The sequence below is a fragment of the Schistocerca piceifrons genome, unplaced genomic scaffold (genome assembly GCF_021461385.2).
Source record: "Schistocerca piceifrons isolate TAMUIC-IGC-003096 unplaced genomic scaffold, iqSchPice1.1 HiC_scaffold_1039, whole genome shotgun sequence".
NCBI classification, from domain to species: domain Eukaryota; kingdom Metazoa; phylum Arthropoda; class Insecta; order Orthoptera; family Acrididae; genus Schistocerca; species Schistocerca piceifrons.
Window position 1 is genome coordinate 61,849 of NW_025726840.1, and position 12,745 is coordinate 74,593.

Here is a 12,745-nt window from a genome sequence, read left to right on the forward strand (position 1 = left end):
AATAGCACGAAGCATTGGTAGTCAGGTGCCAAAGTCGCAGTATGGCATCAGGTGGCGATCGTATGTTTCTGTGGCCACCACTGGTTTGCAGCAAAGTGAATACCGCTAACTGAAAGCACTCTGTTGTAGCCCCAGTGGCGCAATTGGTTAGCGCACGGTACCTATAAGGCAGTAGCCGTGAGCAATGCCGGGGTTGTGAGTTCGAGCCTCACCTGGGGCATACTTTTATTTCTTAGCAGCTGTCTCTGACAGCAACAGGACGCTAGGTTTGAGATGTATCAGCTATTTGAGTAACATAATTGTGCATTCGAGACGCTAGCTGCGTCTTCCTCGGTAGTATAGTGGTTAGTATCCCCGCCTGTCACGCGGGAGACCGGGGTTCGATTCCCCGCCGGGGAGGCACATCCGATTTTTAATTGCTGCTCTATCACTCGCCGAACTTAGTGTAGGTCGTTTGCGGCTACTAGCACCATATCTCTCGCACACAGGCACCTGTCTACAGCGCATCCTCGGTAGTATAGTGGTTAGTATCCCCGCCTGTCACGCGGGAGACCGGGGTTCGATTCCCCGCCGGGGAGATGCGATTTTTATCTCACAACCCTGTTCGAGTGTTGCGCGTATGTGGGTCGTAAGAGCATTAACTTTGCGATCGTGGAGTGTAGTTGGCGCAAAATCTTAAAAAATGCTACAACTTAGGAAGTGGTTCTCGCATTCTTCACATTTCAGAACTGCGGGGTATGCTGTTAACGCTGTATCAAAGCACCCCAGCCGACGCTGTGGGCGTAATAATCGAGCTCGGCACAGTCCGCAAAAGAAATAATTTTAGCAGAGCGTGGTTTCGATCCACGGACCTCTGGGTTATGGGCCCAGCACGCTTCCACTGCGCCACTCTGCTGCCTGGGGTTGCGCCGGCTCTTCGCCACGTGACGTGGGACACTTGGAAAGTGTTGTCTGCGTCGCTTTCACACGCCTGTATTTAATTGCGTATCATCTCCTACAGCTCTCAGCTTGACTTGTCTCGACTTTGCTCGACTGACGCTACGCTGACGCTTGCAGGCAGCGATATTTACCACGATCGACTCGACATGCAGCTGCGAGATGCACAGGAGCAACAAAGCACTCCACGGTGCGGCGACATACGAAATCCACTGCCCAGCTACGCGTCGGCAACTAACAAAACGCCGACCCTGCCAGGATTCGAACCTGGAATCTTCTGATCCGTAGTCAGACGCGTTATCCGTTGCGCCACAGGGCCAGTGGCAGCATTTCTTTCTACGAGACAAGTGCAATTCGCTAAGAAACGTGTTCTCCATGGCTGAGCAAGCTCCCAAGGAAGGTACCTTTCGTGCAGCTGTGTGGCCGCAGTGCGCCTGCAGAGCTTAGAGCTTGCCACGCATCTGCTCTCGCTGTTCGACAGGTAGCAGAAGGCAAGGCGCGCGTTTTCCCACGTTTTCTCGACGACGAGAGCCGGTTGATGTGCATGTAAGCGTAGCATATGAAACAAGAATAGCACGAAGCATTGGTAGTCAGGTGCCAAAGTCGCAGTATGGCATCAGGTGGCGATCGTATGTTTCTGTGGCCACCACTGGTTTGCAGCAAAGTGAATACCGCTAACTGAAAGCACTCTGTTGTAGCCCCAGTGGCGCAATTGGTTAGCGCACGGTACTTATAAGGCAGTAGCCGTGAGCAATGCCGGGGTTGTGAGTTCGAGCCTCACCTGGGGCATACTTTTATTTCTTAGCAGCTGTCTCTGACAGCAACAGGAGGCTAGGTTTGAGATGTATCAGCTATTTGAGTAACATAATTGTGCATTCGAGACGCTAGCTGCGTCTTCCTCGGTAGTATAGTGGTTAGTATCCCCGCCTGTCACGCGGGAGACCGGGGTTCGATTCCCCGCCGGGGAGATGCGATTTTTATCTCACAACCCTGTTCGAGTGTTGCGCGTATGTGGGTCGTAAGAGCATTAACTTTGCGATCGTGGAGTGTAGTTGGCGCAAAATCTTAAAAAATGCTACAACTTAGGAAGTGGTTCTCGCATTCTTCACATTTCAGAACTGCGGGGTATGCTGTTAACGCTGTATCAAAGCACCCCAGCCGACGCTGTGGGCGTAATAATCGAGCTCGGCACAGTCCGCAAAAGAAATAATTTTAGCAGAGCGTGGTTTCGATCCACGGACCTCTGGGTTATGGGCCCAGCACGCTTCCACTGCGCCACTCTGCTGCCTGGGGTTGCGCCGGCTCTTCGCCACGTGACGTGGGACACTTGGAAAGTGTTGTCTGCGTCGCTTTCACACGCCTGTATTTAATTGCGTATCATCTCCTACAGCTCTCAGCTTGACTTGTCTCGACTTTGCTCGACTGACGCTACGCTGACGCTTGCAGGCAGCGATATTTACCACGATCGACTCGACATGCAGCTGCGAGATGCACAGGAGCAACAAAGCACTCCACGGTGCGGCGACATACGAAATCCACTGCCCAGCTACGCGTCGGCAACTAACAAAACGCCGACCCTGCCAGGATTCGAACCTGGAATCTTCTGATCCGTAGTCAGACGCGTTATCCGTTGCGCCACAGGGCCAGTGGCAGCATTTCTTTCTACGAGACAAGTGCAATTCGCTAAGAAACGTGTTCTCCATGGCTGAGCAAGCTCCCAAGGAAGGTACCTTTCGTGCAGCTGTGTGGCCGCAGTGCGCCTGCAGAGCTTAGAGCTTGCCACGCATCTGCTCTCGCTGTTCGACAGGTAGCAGAAGGCAAGGCGCGCGTTTTCCCACGTTTTCTCGACGACGAGAGCCGGTTGATGTGCATGTAAGCGTAGCATATGAAACAAGAATAGCACGAAGCATTGGTAGTCAGGTGCCAAAGTCGCAGTATGGCATCAGGTGGCGATCGTATGTTTCTGTGGCCACCACTGGTTTGCAGCAAAGTGAATACCGCTAACTGAAAGCACTCTGTTGTAGCCCCAGTGGCGCAATTGGTTAGCGCACGGTACTTATAAGGCAGTAGCCGTGAGCAATGCCGGGGTTGTGAGTTCGAGCCTCACCTGGGGCATACTTTTATTTCTTAGCAGCTGTCTCTGACAGCAACAGGAGGCTAGGTTTGAGATGTATCAGCTATTTGAGTAACATAATTGTGCATTCGAGACGCTAGCTGCGTCTTCCTCGGTAGTATAGTGGTTAGTATCCCCGCCTGTCACGCGGGAGACCGGGGTTCGATTCCCCGCCGGGGAGATGCGATTTTTATCTCACAACCCTGTTCGAGTGTTGCGCGTATGTGGGTCGTAAGAGCATTAACTTTGCGATCGTGGAGTGTAGTTGGCGCAAAATCTTAAAAAATGCTACAACTTAGGAAGTGGTTCTCGCATTCTTCACATTTCAGAACTGCGGGGTATGCTGTTAACGCTGTATCAAAGCACCCCAGCCGACGCTGTGGGCGTAATAATCGAGCTCGGCACAGTCCGCAAAAGAAATAATTTTAGCAGAGCGTGGTTTCGATCCACGGACCTCTGGGTTATGGGCCCAGCACGCTTCCACTGCGCCACTCTGCTGCCTGGGGTTGCGCCGGCTCTTCGCCACGTGACGTGGGACACTTGGAAAGTGTTGTCTGCGTCGCTTTCACACGCCTGTATTTAATTGCGTATCATCTCCTACAGCTCTCAGCTTGACTTGTCTCGACTTTGCTCGACTGACGCTACGCTGACGCTTGCAGGCAGCGATATTTACCACTATCGACTCGACATGCAGCTGCGAGATGCACAGGAGCAACAAAGCACTCCACGGTGCGGCGACATACGAAATCCACTGCCCAGCTACGCGTCGGCAACTAACAAAACGCCGACCCTGCCAGGATTCGAACCTGGAATCTTCTGATCCGTAGTCAGACGCGTTATCCGTTGCGCCACAGGGCCAGTGGCAGCATTTCTTTCTACGAGACAAGTGCAATTCGCTAAGAAACGTGTTCTCCATGGCTGAGCAAGCTCCCAAGGAAGGTACCTTTCGTGCAGCTGCGTGGCCGCAGTGCGCCTGCAGAGCTTAGAGCTTGCCACGCATCTGCTCTCGCTGTTCGACAGGTAGCAGAAGGCAAGGCGCGCGTTTTCCCACGTTTTCTCGACGACGAGAGCCGGTTGATGTGCATGTAAGCGTAGCATATGAAACAAGAATAGCACGAAGCATTGGTAGTCAGGTGCCAAAGTCGCAGTATGGCATCAGGTGGCGATCGTATGTTTCTGTGGCCACCACTGGTTTGCAGCAAAGTGAATACCGCTAACTGAAAGCACTCTGTTGTAGCCCCAGTGGCGCAATTGGTTAGCGCACGGTACCTATAAGGCAGTAGCCGTGAGCAATGCCGGGGTTGTGAGTTCGAGCCTCACCTGGGGCATACTTTTATTTCTTAGCAGCTGTCTCTGACAGCAACAGGACGCTAGGTTTGAGATGTATCAGCTATTTGAGTAACATAATTGTGCATTCGAGACGCTAGCTGCGTCTTCCTCGGTAGTATAGTGGTTAGTATCCCCGCCTGTCACGCGGGAGACCGGGGTTCGATTCCCCGCCGGGGAGGCACATCCGATTTTTAATTGCTGCTCTATCACTCGCCGAACTTAGTGTAGGTCGTTTGCGGCTACTAGCACCATATCTCTCGCACACAGGCACCTGTCTACAGCGCATCCTCGGTAGTATAGTGGTTAGTATCCCCGCCTGTCACGCGGGAGACCGGGGTTCGATTCCCCGCCGGGGAGATGCGATTTTTATCTCACAACCCTGTTCGAGTGTTGCGCGTATGTGGGTCGTAAGAGCATTAACTTTGCGATCGTGGAGTGTAGTTGGCGCAAAATCTTAAAAAATGCTACAACTTAGGAAGTGGTTCTCGCATTCTTCACATTTCAGAACTGCGGGGTATGCTGTTAACGCTGTATCAAAGCACCCCAGCCGACGCTGTGGGCGTAATAATCGAGCTCGGCACAGTCCGCAAAAGAAATAATTTTAGCAGAGCGTGGTTTCGATCCACGGACCTCTGGGTTATGGGCCCAGCACGCTTCCACTGCGCCACTCTGCTGCCTGGGGTTGCGCCGGCTCTTCGCCACGTGACGTGGGACACTTGGAAAGTGTTGTCTGCGTCGCTTTCACACGCCTGTATTTAATTGCGTATCATCTCCTACAGCTCTCAGCTTGACTTGTCTCGACTTTGCTCGACTGACGCTACGCTGACGCTTGCAGGCAGCGATATTTACCACTATCGACTCGACATGCAGCTGCGAGATGCACAGGAGCAACAAAGCACTCCACGGTGCGGCGACATACGAAATCCACTGCCCAGCTACGCGTCGGCAACTAACAAAACGCCGACCCTGCCAGGATTCGAACCTGGAATCTTCTGATCCGTAGTCAGACGCGTTATCCGTTGCGCCACAGGGCCAGTGGCAGCATTTCTTTCTACGAGACAAGTGCAATTCGCTAAGAAACGTGTTCTCCATGGCTGAGCAAGCTCCCAAGGAAGGTACCTTTCGTGCAGCTGCGTGGCCGCAGTGCGCCTGCAGAGCTTAGAGCTTGCCACGCATCTGCTCTCGCTGTTCGACAGGTAGCAGAAGGCAAGGCGCGCGTTTTCCCACGTTTTCTCGACAACGAGAGCCGGTTGATGTGCATGTAAGCGTAGCATATGAAACAAGAATAGCACGAAGCATTGGTAGTCAGGTGCCAAAGTCGCAGTATGGCATCAGGTGGCGATCGTATGTTTCTGTGGCCACCACTGGTTTGCAGCAAAGTGAATACCGCTAACTGAAAGCACTCTGTTGTAGCCCCAGTGGCGCAATTGGTTAGCGCACGGTACCTATAAGGCAGTAGCCGTGAGCAATGCCGGGGTTGTGAGTTCGAGCCTCACCTGGGGCATACTTTTATTTCTTAGCAGCTGTCTCTGACAGCAACAGGACGCTAGGTTTGAGATGTATCAGCTATTTGAGTAACATAATTGTGCATTCGAGACGCTAGCTGCGTCTTCCTCGGTAGTATAGTGGTTAGTATCCCCGCCTGTCACGCGGGAGACCGGGGTTCGATTCCCCGCCGGGGAGGCACATCCGATTTTTAATTGCTGCTCTATCACTCGCCGAACTTAGTGTAGGTCGTTTGCGGCTACTAGCACCATATCTCTCGCACACAGGCACCTGTCTACAGCGCATCCTCGGTAGTATAGTGGTTAGTATCCCCGCCTGTCACGCGGGAGACCGGGGTTCGATTCCCCGCCGGGGAGATGCGATTTTTATCTCACAACCCTGTTCGAGTGTTGCGCGTATGTGGGTCGTAAGAGCATTAACTTTGCGATCGTGGAGTGTAGTTGGCGCAAAATCTTAAAAAATGCTACAACTTAGGAAGTGGTTCTCGCATTCTTCACATTTCAGAACTGCGGGGTATGCTGTTAACGCTGTATCAAAGCACCCCAGCCGACGCTGTGGGCGTAATAATCGAGCTCGGCACAGTCCGCAAAAGAAATAATTTTAGCAGAGCGTGGTTTCGATCCACGGACCTCTGGGTTATGGGCCCAGCACGCTTCCACTGCGCCACTCTGCTGCCTGGGGTTGCGCCGGCTCTTCGCCACGTGACGTGGGACACTTGGAAAGTGTTGTCTGCGTCGCTTTCACACGCCTGTATTTAATTGCGTATCATCTCCTACAGCTCTCAGCTTGACTTGTCTCGACTTTGCTCGACTGACGCTACGCTGACGCTTGCAGGCAGCGATATTTACCACGATCGACTCGACATGCAGCTGCGAGATGCACAGGAGCAACAAAGCACTCCACGGTGCGGCGACATACGAAATCCACTGCCCAGCTACGCGTCGGCAACTAACAAAACGCCGACCCTGCCAGGATTCGAACCTGGAATCTTCTGATCCGTAGTCAGACGCGTTATCCGTTGCGCCACAGGGCCAGTGGCAGCATTTCTTTCTACGAGACAAGTGCAATTCGCTAAGAAACGTGTTCTCCATGGCTGAGCAAGCTCCCAAGGAAGGTACCTTTCGTGCAGCTGTGTGGCCGCAGTGCGCCTGCAGAGCTTAGAGCTTGCCACGCATCTGCTCTCGCTGTTCGACAGGTAGCAGAAGGCAAGGCGCGCGTTTTCCCACGTTTTCTCGACGACGAGAGCCGGTTGATGTGCATGTAAGCGTAGCATATGAAACAAGAATAGCACGAAGCATTGGTAGTCAGGTGCCAAAGTCGCAGTATGGCATCAGGTGGCGATCGTATGTTTCTGTGGCCACCACTGGTTTGCAGCAAAGTGAATACCGCTAACTGAAAGCACTCTGTTGTAGCCCCAGTGGCGCAATTGGTTAGCGCACGGTACTTATAAGGCAGTAGCCGTGAGCAATGCCGGGGTTGTGAGTTCGAGCCTCACCTGGGGCATACTTTTATTTCTTAGCAGCTGTCTCTGACAGCAACAGGAGGCTAGGTTTGAGATGTATCAGCTATTTGAGTAACATAATTGTGCATTCGAGACGCTAGCTGCGTCTTCCTCGGTAGTATAGTGGTTAGTATCCCCGCCTGTCACGCGGGAGACCGGGGTTCGATTCCCCGCCGGGGAGATGCGATTTTTATCTCACAACCCTGTTCGAGTGTTGCGCGTATGTGGGTCGTAAGAGCATTAACTTTGCGATCGTGGAGTGTAGTTGGCGCAAAATCTTAAAAAATGCTACAACTTAGGAAGTGGTTCTCGCATTCTTCACATTTCAGAACTGCGGGGTATGCTGTTAACGCTGTATCAAAGCACCCCAGCCGACGCTGTGGGCGTAATAATCGAGCTCGGCACAGTCCGCAAAAGAAATAATTTTAGCAGAGCGTGGTTTCGATCCACGGACCTCTGGGTTATGGGCCCAGCACGCTTCCACTGCGCCACTCTGCTGCCTGGGGTTGCGCCGGCTCTTCGCCACGTGACGTGGGACACTTGGAAAGTGTTGTCTGCGTCGCTTTCACACGCCTGTATTTAATTGCGTATCATCTCCTACAGCTCTCAGCTTGACTTGTCTCGACTTTGCTCGACTGACGCTACGCTGACGCTTGCAGGCAGCGATATTTACCACGATCGACTCGACATGCAGCTGCGAGATGCACAGGAGCAACAAAGCACTCCACGGTGCGGCGACATACGAAATCCACTGCCCAGCTACGCGTCGGCAACTAACAAAACGCCGACCCTGCCAGGATTCGAACCTGGAATCTTCTGATCCGTAGTCAGACGCGTTATCCGTTGCGCCACAGGGCCAGTGGCAGCATTTCTTTCTACGAGACAAGTGCAATTCGCTAAGAAACGTGTTCTCCATGGCTGAGCAAGCTCCCAAGGAAGGTACCTTTCGTGCAGCTGTGTGGCCGCAGTGCGCCTGCAGAGCTTAGAGCTTGCCACGCATCTGCTCTCGCTGTTCGACAGGTAGCAGAAGGCAAGGCGCGCGTTTTCCCACGTTTTCTCGACGACGAGAGCCGGTTGATGTGCATGTAAGCGTAGCATATGAAACAAGAATAGCACGAAGCATTGGTAGTCAGGTGCCAAAGTCGCAGTATGGCATCAGGTGGCGATCGTATGTTTCTGTGGCCACCACTGGTTTGCAGCAAAGTGAATACCGCTAACTGAAAGCACTCTGTTGTAGCCCCAGTGGCGCAATTGGTTAGCGCACGGTACTTATAAGGCAGTAGCCGTGAGCAATGCCGGGGTTGTGAGTTCGAGCCTCACCTGGGGCATACTTTTATTTCTTAGCAGCTGTCTCTGACAGCAACAGGAGGCTAGGTTTGAGATGTATCAGCTATTTGAGTAACATAATTGTGCATTCGAGACGCTAGCTGCGTCTTCCTCGGTAGTATAGTGGTTAGTATCCCCGCCTGTCACGCGGGAGACCGGGGTTCGATTCCCCGCCGGGGAGATGCGATTTTTATCTCACAACCCTGTTCGAGTGTTGCGCGTATGTGGGTCGTAAGAGCATTAACTTTGCGATCGTGGAGTGTAGTTGGCGCAAAATCTTAAAAAATGCTACAACTTAGGAAGTGGTTCTCGCATTCTTCACATTTCAGAACTGCGGGGTATGCTGTTAACGCTGTATCAAAGCACCCCAGCCGACGCTGTGGGCGTAATAATCGAGCTCGGCACAGTCCGCAAAAGAAATAATTTTAGCAGAGCGTGGTTTCGATCCACGGACCTCTGGGTTATGGGCCCAGCACGCTTCCACTGCGCCACTCTGCTGCCTGGGGTTGCGCCGGCTCTTCGCCACGTGACGTGGGACACTTGGAAAGTGTTGTCTGCGTCGCTTTCACACGCCTGTATTTAATTGCGTATCATCTCCTACAGCTCTCAGCTTGACTTGTCTCGACTTTGCTCGACTGACGCTACGCTGACGCTTGCAGGCAGCGATATTTACCACTATCGACTCGACATGCAGCTGCGAGATGCACAGGAGCAACAAAGCACTCCACGGTGCGGCGACATACGAAATCCACTGCCCAGCTACGCGTCGGCAACTAACAAAACGCCGACCCTGCCAGGATTCGAACCTGGAATCTTCTGATCCGTAGTCAGACGCGTTATCCGTTGCGCCACAGGGCCAGTGGCAGCATTTCTTTCTACGAGACAAGTGCAATTCGCTAAGAAACGTGTTCTCCATGGCTGAGCAAGCTCCCAAGGAAGGTACCTTTCGTGCAGCTGCGTGGCCGCAGTGCGCCTGCAGAGCTTAGAGCTTGCCACGCATCTGCTCTCGCTGTTCGACAGGTAGCAGAAGGCAAGGCGCGCGTTCTCCCACGTTTTCTCGACGACGAGAGCCGGTTGATGTGCATGTAAGCGTAGCATATGAAACAAGAATAGCACGAAGCATTGGTAGTCAGGTGCCAAAGTCGCAGTATGGCATCAGGTGGCGATCGTATGTTTCTGTGGCCACCACTGGTTTGCAGCAAAGTGAATACCGCTAACTGAAAGCACTCTGTTGTAGCCCCAGTGGCGCAATTGGTTAGCGCACGGTACCTATAAGGCAGTAGCCGTGAGCAATGCCGGGGTTGTGAGTTCGAGCCTCACCTGGGGCATACTTTTATTTCTTAGCAGCTGTCTCTGACAGCAACAGGACGCTAGGTTTGAGATGTATCAGCTATTTGAGTAACATAATTGTGCATTCGAGACGCTAGCTGCGTCTTCCTCGGTAGTATAGTGGTTAGTATCCCCGCCTGTCACGCGGGAGACCGGGGTTCGATTCCCCGCCGGGGAGGCACATCCGATTTTTAATTGCTGCTCTATCACTCGCCGAACTTAGTGTAGGTCGTTTGCGGCTACTAGCACCATATCTCTCGCACACAGGCACCTGTCTACAGCGCATCCTCGGTAGTATAGTGGTTAGTATCCCCGCCTGTCACGCGGGAGACCGGGGTTCGATTCCCCGCCGGGGAGATGCGATTTTTATCTCACAACCCTGTTCGAGTGTTGCGCGTATGTGGGTCGTAAGAGCATTAACTTTGCGATCGTGGAGTGTAGTTGGCGCAAAATCTTAAAAAATGCTACAACTTAGGAAGTGGTTCTCGCATTCTTCACATTTCAGAACTGCGGGGTATGCTGTTAACGCTGTATCAAAGCACCCCAGCCGACGCTGTGGGCGTAATAATCGAGCTCGGCACAGTCCGCAAAAGAAATAATTTTAGCAGAGCGTGGTTTCGATCCACGGACCTCTGGGTTATGGGCCCAGCACGCTTCCACTGCGCCACTCTGCTGCCTGGGGTTGCGCCGGCTCTTCGCCACGTGACGTGGGACACTTGGAAAGTGTTGTCTGCGTCGCTTTCACACGCCTGTATTTAATTGCGTATCATCTCCTACAGCTCTCAGCTTGACTTGTCTCGACTTTGCTCGACTGACGCTACGCTGACGCTTGCAGGCAGCGATATTTACCACGATCGACTCGACATGCAGCTGCGAGATGCACAGGAGCAACAAAGCACTCCACGGTGCGGCGACATACGAAATCCACTGCCCAGCTACGCGTCGGCAACTAACAAAACGCCGACCCTGCCAGGATTCGAACCTGGAATCTTCTGATCCGTAGTCAGACGCGTTATCCGTTGCGCCACAGGGCCAGTGGCAGCATTTCTTTCTACGAGACAAGTGCAATTCGCTAAGAAACGTGTTCTCCATGGCTGAGCAAGCTCCCAAGGAAGGTACCTTTCGTGCAGCTGTGTGGCCGCAGTGCGCCTGCAGAGCTTAGAGCTTGCCACGCATCTGCTCTCGCTGTTCGACAGGTAGCAGAAGGCAAGGCGCGCGTTTTCCCACGTTTTCTCGACGACGAGAGCCGGTTGATGTGCATGTAAGCGTAGCATATGAAACAAGAATAGCACGAAGCATTGGTAGTCAGGTGCCAAAGTCGCAGTATGGCATCAGGTGGCGATCGTATGTTTCTGTGGCCACCACTGGTTTGCAGCAAAGTGAATACCGCTAACTGAAAGCACTCTGTTGTAGCCCCAGTGGCGCAATTGGTTAGCGCACGGTACTTATAAGGCAGTAGCCGTGAGCAATGCCGGGGTTGTGAGTTCGAGCCTCACCTGGGGCATACTTTTATTTCTTAGCAGCTGTCTCTGACAGCAACAGGAGGCTAGGTTTGAGATGTATCAGCTATTTGAGTAACATAATTGTGCATTCGAGACGCTAGCTGCGTCTTCCTCGGTAGTATAGTGGTTAGTATCCCCGCCTGTCACGCGGGAGACCGGGGTTCGATTCCCCGCCGGGGAGATGCGATTTTTATCTCACAACCCTGTTCGAGTGTTGCGCGTATGTGGGTCGTAAGAGCATTAACTTTGCGATCGTGGAGTGTAGTTGGCGCAAAATCTTAAAAAATGCTACAACTTAGGAAGTGGTTCTCGCATTCTTCACATTTCAGAACTGCGGGGTATGCTGTTAACGCTGTATCAAAGCACCCCAGCCGACGCTGTGGGCGTAATAATCGAGCTCGGCACAGTCCGCAAAAGAAATAATTTTAGCAGAGCGTGGTTTCGATCCACGGACCTCTGGGTTATGGGCCCAGCACGCTTCCACTGCGCCACTCTGCTGCCTGGGGTTGCGCCGGCTCTTCGCCACGTGACGTGGGACACTTGGAAAGTGTTGTCTGCGTCGCTTTCACACGCCTGTATTTAATTGCGTATCATCTCCTACAGCTCTCAGCTTGACTTGTCTCGACTTTGCTCGACTGACGCTACGCTGACGCTTGCAGGCAGCGATATTTACCACGATCGACTCGACATGCAGCTGCGAGATGCACAGGAGCAACAAAGCACTCCACGGTGCGGCGACATACGAAATCCACTGCCCAGCTACGCGTCGGCAACTAACAAAACGCCGACCCTGCCAGGATTCGAACCTGGAATCTTCTGATCCGTAGTCAGACGCGTTATCCGTTGCGCCACAGGGCCAGTGGCAGCATTTCTTTCTACGAGACAAGTGCAATTCGCTAAGAAACGTGTTCTCCATGGCTGAGCAAGCTCCCAAGGAAGGTACCTTTCGTGCAGCTGTGTGGCCGCAGTGCGCCTGCAGAGCTTAGAGCTTGCCACGCATCTGCTCTCGCTGTTCGACAGGTAGCAGAAGGCAAGGCGCGCGTTTTCCCACGTTTTCTCGACGACGAGAGCCGGTTGATGTGCATGTAAGCGTAGCATATGAAACAAGAATAGCACGAAGCATTGGTAGTCAGGTGCCAAAGTCGCAGTATGGCATCAGGTGGCGATCGTATGTTTCTGTGGCCACCACTGGTTTGCAGCAAA

General features: G+C 53.0%; 40 non-coding genes across 40 annotated transcripts; 22 read left to right on the forward strand and 18 right to left on the reverse strand.

The window, feature by feature from the left end:
* The first annotated feature begins 128 nt into the window (after positions 1-128).
* On the forward strand, positions 129-220 carry Trnai-uau. Its single transcript is given in 2 exon segments — positions 129-166; positions 185-220. It is a non-coding gene; the product is annotated as a tRNA-Ile (tRNA).
* Positions 221-327: 107 nt separating this feature from the next.
* Trnad-guc lies at positions 328-399 on the forward strand. Its single transcript has one exon. It is a non-coding gene; the product is annotated as a tRNA-Asp (tRNA).
* Positions 400-506: 107 nt separating this feature from the next.
* Positions 507-578, forward strand: Trnad-guc. The gene has a single exon. It is a non-coding gene; the product is annotated as a tRNA-Asp (tRNA).
* A 245-nt stretch (positions 579-823) lies between these two features.
* Positions 824-895, reverse strand: Trnam-cau. Its single transcript has one exon. It is a non-coding gene; the product is annotated as a tRNA-Met (tRNA).
* Positions 896-1,182: 287 nt separating this feature from the next.
* Trnar-acg lies at positions 1,183-1,255 on the reverse strand. Its single transcript has one exon. It is a non-coding gene; the product is annotated as a tRNA-Arg (tRNA).
* A 378-nt stretch (positions 1,256-1,633) lies between these two features.
* Trnai-uau lies at positions 1,634-1,725 on the forward strand. Its single transcript is given in 2 exon segments — positions 1,634-1,671; positions 1,690-1,725. It is a non-coding gene; the product is annotated as a tRNA-Ile (tRNA).
* A 107-nt stretch (positions 1,726-1,832) lies between these two features.
* Trnad-guc lies at positions 1,833-1,904 on the forward strand. The gene has a single exon. It is a non-coding gene; the product is annotated as a tRNA-Asp (tRNA).
* Positions 1,905-2,149: 245 nt separating this feature from the next.
* Trnam-cau lies at positions 2,150-2,221 on the reverse strand. The gene has a single exon. It is a non-coding gene; the product is annotated as a tRNA-Met (tRNA).
* A 287-nt stretch (positions 2,222-2,508) lies between these two features.
* Positions 2,509-2,581, reverse strand: Trnar-acg. Its single transcript has one exon. It is a non-coding gene; the product is annotated as a tRNA-Arg (tRNA).
* Positions 2,582-2,959: 378 nt separating this feature from the next.
* Positions 2,960-3,051, forward strand: Trnai-uau. Its single transcript is given in 2 exon segments — positions 2,960-2,997; positions 3,016-3,051. It is a non-coding gene; the product is annotated as a tRNA-Ile (tRNA).
* Positions 3,052-3,158: 107 nt separating this feature from the next.
* Positions 3,159-3,230, forward strand: Trnad-guc. Its single transcript has one exon. It is a non-coding gene; the product is annotated as a tRNA-Asp (tRNA).
* Positions 3,231-3,475: 245 nt separating this feature from the next.
* Trnam-cau lies at positions 3,476-3,547 on the reverse strand. Its single transcript has one exon. It is a non-coding gene; the product is annotated as a tRNA-Met (tRNA).
* A 287-nt stretch (positions 3,548-3,834) lies between these two features.
* Positions 3,835-3,907, reverse strand: Trnar-acg. The gene has a single exon. It is a non-coding gene; the product is annotated as a tRNA-Arg (tRNA).
* A 378-nt stretch (positions 3,908-4,285) lies between these two features.
* Positions 4,286-4,377, forward strand: Trnai-uau. Its single transcript is given in 2 exon segments — positions 4,286-4,323; positions 4,342-4,377. It is a non-coding gene; the product is annotated as a tRNA-Ile (tRNA).
* Positions 4,378-4,484: 107 nt separating this feature from the next.
* On the forward strand, positions 4,485-4,556 carry Trnad-guc. Its single transcript has one exon. It is a non-coding gene; the product is annotated as a tRNA-Asp (tRNA).
* Positions 4,557-4,663: 107 nt separating this feature from the next.
* Trnad-guc lies at positions 4,664-4,735 on the forward strand. Its single transcript has one exon. It is a non-coding gene; the product is annotated as a tRNA-Asp (tRNA).
* A 245-nt stretch (positions 4,736-4,980) lies between these two features.
* Positions 4,981-5,052, reverse strand: Trnam-cau. The gene has a single exon. It is a non-coding gene; the product is annotated as a tRNA-Met (tRNA).
* A 287-nt stretch (positions 5,053-5,339) lies between these two features.
* Positions 5,340-5,412, reverse strand: Trnar-acg. The gene has a single exon. It is a non-coding gene; the product is annotated as a tRNA-Arg (tRNA).
* A 378-nt stretch (positions 5,413-5,790) lies between these two features.
* On the forward strand, positions 5,791-5,882 carry Trnai-uau. Its single transcript is given in 2 exon segments — positions 5,791-5,828; positions 5,847-5,882. It is a non-coding gene; the product is annotated as a tRNA-Ile (tRNA).
* Positions 5,883-5,989: 107 nt separating this feature from the next.
* On the forward strand, positions 5,990-6,061 carry Trnad-guc. Its single transcript has one exon. It is a non-coding gene; the product is annotated as a tRNA-Asp (tRNA).
* Positions 6,062-6,168: 107 nt separating this feature from the next.
* Trnad-guc lies at positions 6,169-6,240 on the forward strand. The gene has a single exon. It is a non-coding gene; the product is annotated as a tRNA-Asp (tRNA).
* A 245-nt stretch (positions 6,241-6,485) lies between these two features.
* On the reverse strand, positions 6,486-6,557 carry Trnam-cau. The gene has a single exon. It is a non-coding gene; the product is annotated as a tRNA-Met (tRNA).
* A 287-nt stretch (positions 6,558-6,844) lies between these two features.
* Trnar-acg lies at positions 6,845-6,917 on the reverse strand. The gene has a single exon. It is a non-coding gene; the product is annotated as a tRNA-Arg (tRNA).
* A 378-nt stretch (positions 6,918-7,295) lies between these two features.
* Trnai-uau lies at positions 7,296-7,387 on the forward strand. Its single transcript is given in 2 exon segments — positions 7,296-7,333; positions 7,352-7,387. It is a non-coding gene; the product is annotated as a tRNA-Ile (tRNA).
* A 107-nt stretch (positions 7,388-7,494) lies between these two features.
* Trnad-guc lies at positions 7,495-7,566 on the forward strand. The gene has a single exon. It is a non-coding gene; the product is annotated as a tRNA-Asp (tRNA).
* Positions 7,567-7,811: 245 nt separating this feature from the next.
* Trnam-cau lies at positions 7,812-7,883 on the reverse strand. The gene has a single exon. It is a non-coding gene; the product is annotated as a tRNA-Met (tRNA).
* Positions 7,884-8,170: 287 nt separating this feature from the next.
* On the reverse strand, positions 8,171-8,243 carry Trnar-acg. The gene has a single exon. It is a non-coding gene; the product is annotated as a tRNA-Arg (tRNA).
* A 378-nt stretch (positions 8,244-8,621) lies between these two features.
* Trnai-uau lies at positions 8,622-8,713 on the forward strand. The gene is given in 2 exon segments: positions 8,622-8,659; positions 8,678-8,713. It is a non-coding gene; the product is annotated as a tRNA-Ile (tRNA).
* A 107-nt stretch (positions 8,714-8,820) lies between these two features.
* Trnad-guc lies at positions 8,821-8,892 on the forward strand. The gene has a single exon. It is a non-coding gene; the product is annotated as a tRNA-Asp (tRNA).
* A 245-nt stretch (positions 8,893-9,137) lies between these two features.
* On the reverse strand, positions 9,138-9,209 carry Trnam-cau. Its single transcript has one exon. It is a non-coding gene; the product is annotated as a tRNA-Met (tRNA).
* Positions 9,210-9,496: 287 nt separating this feature from the next.
* Trnar-acg lies at positions 9,497-9,569 on the reverse strand. The gene has a single exon. It is a non-coding gene; the product is annotated as a tRNA-Arg (tRNA).
* A 378-nt stretch (positions 9,570-9,947) lies between these two features.
* Positions 9,948-10,039, forward strand: Trnai-uau. Its single transcript is given in 2 exon segments — positions 9,948-9,985; positions 10,004-10,039. It is a non-coding gene; the product is annotated as a tRNA-Ile (tRNA).
* Positions 10,040-10,146: 107 nt separating this feature from the next.
* On the forward strand, positions 10,147-10,218 carry Trnad-guc. The gene has a single exon. It is a non-coding gene; the product is annotated as a tRNA-Asp (tRNA).
* Positions 10,219-10,325: 107 nt separating this feature from the next.
* On the forward strand, positions 10,326-10,397 carry Trnad-guc. The gene has a single exon. It is a non-coding gene; the product is annotated as a tRNA-Asp (tRNA).
* A 245-nt stretch (positions 10,398-10,642) lies between these two features.
* On the reverse strand, positions 10,643-10,714 carry Trnam-cau. Its single transcript has one exon. It is a non-coding gene; the product is annotated as a tRNA-Met (tRNA).
* A 287-nt stretch (positions 10,715-11,001) lies between these two features.
* Positions 11,002-11,074, reverse strand: Trnar-acg. The gene has a single exon. It is a non-coding gene; the product is annotated as a tRNA-Arg (tRNA).
* Positions 11,075-11,452: 378 nt separating this feature from the next.
* Positions 11,453-11,544, forward strand: Trnai-uau. The gene is given in 2 exon segments: positions 11,453-11,490; positions 11,509-11,544. It is a non-coding gene; the product is annotated as a tRNA-Ile (tRNA).
* Positions 11,545-11,651: 107 nt separating this feature from the next.
* Positions 11,652-11,723, forward strand: Trnad-guc. The gene has a single exon. It is a non-coding gene; the product is annotated as a tRNA-Asp (tRNA).
* Positions 11,724-11,968: 245 nt separating this feature from the next.
* On the reverse strand, positions 11,969-12,040 carry Trnam-cau. Its single transcript has one exon. It is a non-coding gene; the product is annotated as a tRNA-Met (tRNA).
* A 287-nt stretch (positions 12,041-12,327) lies between these two features.
* On the reverse strand, positions 12,328-12,400 carry Trnar-acg. Its single transcript has one exon. It is a non-coding gene; the product is annotated as a tRNA-Arg (tRNA).
* Between the last annotated feature and the right edge of the window lie 345 nt (positions 12,401-12,745).